The sequence below is a fragment of the Hipposideros armiger genome, unplaced genomic scaffold, assembly GCF_001890085.2.
Source record: "Hipposideros armiger isolate ML-2016 unplaced genomic scaffold, ASM189008v1 scaffold_56, whole genome shotgun sequence".
Taxonomy (NCBI): Eukaryota; Metazoa; Chordata; class Mammalia; order Chiroptera; family Hipposideridae; genus Hipposideros; species Hipposideros armiger.
In genome coordinates, this window is record NW_017731406.1 from 2,266,828 (window position 1) to 2,270,851 (window position 4,024).

A 4,024-nucleotide genomic window follows, 5' to 3' on the forward strand; every position below is an offset into this window, starting at 1 on the left:
CCCACCTGTCTCCCCATTGTTATGTACTGTAACTTTCCTAGTGATTCATACAAAACATATATATTAAAGATATTTAGCCATGGAAAGCTTTTTTATTTGCTTGCGTTAGAGTGTTCATTTTTCAAAGTTAACTTCTCTTTTAACTTAATATTTGGTTCTGAAGATTTTTGTCTAATTTTGCATAAACATTAGATTTTATGTGTGGTGATATTACTCTTACCTATTAACAATGTTTATTTGAAATACAATGTAATATGTCCCAATAAGTACAGTCCCACTTAAACACACAAATAGTAACTAAGCATAAAAAGGCAACTGCACTCAAATTTTCTACTTGTTAAATAATAATGAAGCCTTTTCACCAAACTGAAGTATAAAATGTCAATGACTGTTTTCCAAATTAATGTATTACAGTAGCATAGGAGAAAATCAAGATAAATACTCTAGAAAATCTGAAATGCTATAAGATAGAAACAACACACACTTATCTGGTACACCTGAATCTCAAAGAAAATGAGTATATTCACACAGTAACACAGAAAATGTCAGTTACAAAAAAAATGAGAAATTATCTTCTATAATAAGTAGCAAACAGATGCTGAACAAATTAATAAATTGGGACATAGATCATTTTTGTTTGTAATCATTGGAACTCATATAAAATATTAAAATGACATGAGGAAATGAAAATCTACTGTGAATCTTATCCACATTTTATCCTAGATATTTATACTATAAGGAAAGCACATGATTTAGGTGAAAGTCTCAGTAACATTTAGGGAGCATTAGCACTGTTGAACTTGGAAGGTAACAATAATTCAATGATAATGACAGGTATAGAATCAATTTCTTAGACATACTACTGTTCTTTACCAGCAAAAATCATTTCTAGATATGGACCATGGCAAATGGCATTTTAAGGTGGTCCACTATTAGATGAAGACTTTCATTAGCTTTCATTATGTCAGAGGAACCAAGTAGAATTACCTTGTTTGGTATATAAAAACAGAAATTATTTTGAATAATTGAATTTTTTATCTATAAAAAAGGATTTATTAAATATTTAGTAAAATAATTAAACCAAGGTTAAACTTTGTAGTTAATGACCTTACTGAGGTTGATAAAGATTTGATATAATAATGGTCAATGTTAATTAATAAGCAATAAAATCTAGGAATAGTGTCTACCCACCCCCCACCCACCCCCAAAAAAATCAGCACTTAAAAGTAGGTTGCCATTGACCAAAATCAAAGCTCTTTCCAAACAGTGAGCTATTCTACAGCCTTTCCAAATATTGGAAGAAAGTATTTGTTTGCAGATAATCTCTTCTTTTTTTTTTTATTATTTTTTTAAAGATTTTTTATTGGGGAATTGGGGTAATGGGAACAGTGCTGGGGAATTGGGGGAAGGGGAACAGACAAGTTGCTGTTGTTTTGTTCTTCAGTCTAGTTGTGGAGGACGTTGCTTCACTGGCCCAAGTTGGCACCATCATTGCGCTCTTCCCAGGCGAGGCAGATCAGTCACCGGCTTCTGGATGACTGCTCACAGCGGCTGCTGGCCGTTCATGCTGGCTGCTGGCTACACACGGTAGCCCCTGGCAACCCACTGCCACAGGGGCTGCAGCCTAAGCCGTCACCAGCGACTCACAGCAGCCCAGCTCCAGGTTGAGCTGTTGTTCAGCATTTTAGCTGTAGAGGGCAGTGTCACTGGCCCTCATATGTGGGATCCAAACCGGGGCCCTCTGGCATCCCAAGCCAGCTCTTAACCATCGCACCACTGGGCAGGCCCTGCAGATAATCTCTTGATGAGATAAAATTTTAGAACTTGCTAAAACTGTGTATGAAAAGGTAGGGTTTCTTCATGCCGTTTAATCTATGGAAATTGAAACTAATGTCTCATATTAAATGTTTTCAATGTTTCCTGAAGTCCACAATATTTTGTTCAAGAATTTAAAACTAGATATAAAAGGATACATGGAAGTAGCTGGATAATTTCATTTTTTCACACAGAGTCAAATAAGGTCATAAAATTTCAGAAATGGAGGAGACCTTTCAACAACCAATTTTAGAGACAAGAAAATTGAGGACTAGAGAAGTTAACTAACATTTGAGTTTGTTGGTCATGTGCTTAGCAGAATGTACATTGCTCATAGAGACTCTCATTCTTTTTATCACACATACATACCATTTACATATGACAAAAAAATCTCCTTCTGAGTAAGGACTACTAAACAGCTCTAAGGACCATAGGAACAAAAGTTGGCCTTATAGTCTGTTGCATCCAGTGGCTGTGCTTGTGTCACTTTCTTACATGATGCACAGAAGATGGAGAATGACTTTTACTCCAACTCCTGGGCATGTTTCTATGTCAACATTATTGTCTAACTTGAGTATGCTGTGTAGGTTTTCAATTAAGTTTGAAATCTGCAAAGGTACAGATTTAAGGAATGGAGAATATAAGGCATTTAGGATTTTTTAATAGATAGGTAATAGTAGGTATAAAGCAAGGATAACATTATAGCATGTGTGAGTAGGAACTAGGAAGAAATTTGGAAACACGGAGGATATTCAAAAACCACAATTTATTTAGCTGGTTATCAGCTATGTAAGTCAGAGGCACCCTGAAAGTACTTATTACATTAGACAATTAGATAAGAAAAATTAGTTCACTAAAAATCAGCTCTTAGCCATTTAAGTCAAACTTTATATAACCATTAGTTTAGAATAAGCATTTCTCTTAAGGAATTTAGAATTAGGAAGATCTGCATTCAAATCCCTTTTCTCCCTTTATTATTTGTGAGGTCTCAAACAATACATTTTATAAGTTTAGGAATTTAAATAGGTCACATATAATTATGAAATATTTCGAATTCAAAAGTGCAGAATGTAGCAAACACCTATGTACCCTCCATTCATGTCTGACAAATGTTAAAGTATTTTGATTCAGATTTATTGGTAATAAATACAATTTTACCCCTACCTAATCCCATTCATGTTCTATCCTCTACAGAAATAATTACCGCCCTCTAGTTGGTATGTATCCATCCCCATCCCTATGCATGCATTTATACAATATTTTTATTGTAATAAAAATACATAATATAAAATTTATCATCATAACCATTTTTAAAGTGTACCTTTCCGTAGGATTAAATATAATTACATTGTTATGAAATAGATCTCCACAATTTTTCAATTTACAAATCTGAAACTCTGTATCTATTAAACAAAAACTGTTTTTCCCCTTCTTTTCTGCCCCTGGTAACCACCATTCTACTTTCTGTTCCTAGGAATTAACTATATACCTCACATAAATGGAATCATACACTATTTGTTCTTTTGTGACTGGCTTATTTCACTGAGTATAATGTCCTCAAGATTCATCCATGTAATCATGTGACCGGATTTTCTTTCTTTTTAAGGCTGAATAATATTCTATGTATGTAGATATATATATATGTGTCATATTTTGGTTCTTTCATTCATTTGTTCAGGAACATTTGTGTTGCTTCCACTTCTTGACTATCTGAACAGTATTACTATGAATGTGATGTGCAAATAGCTCTTCGAGACTCTTTCAGTTGTTTTTGGATATATGCCCTACAGTGGGATTACTGAATGAAATGGTAGTTGCATTTTTAATATTTTAAGGAGTCTCATACTGTTTTCATTGTGGTTGCACAATCTTACAATCCTACCAACAAGCACAAGGGTTCCAATTTCTCCATAACCTCACCAACACTTGTAATTTTCAATTTTTTTTAATAGTAGTCATCCTAATGGGTGATACCTCATGAGGAGATATCTCATTGTGGTTTTGATTTTCATTTCTCTGATGATTAAGATGTTAAGCATATTTTCATATGATTATTGGCCATTTGTACATCATCTTTGGAGAAATGTCTATATGAGTATTTTGCCCATTATTTAAATCAGGTTAGTTGACTTTTGTTGAGTTATAGGGGTTCTTTACATATTCTAAACTATTATCAAAAATAAGATATGCAAATATTTCCCCGTCTTCC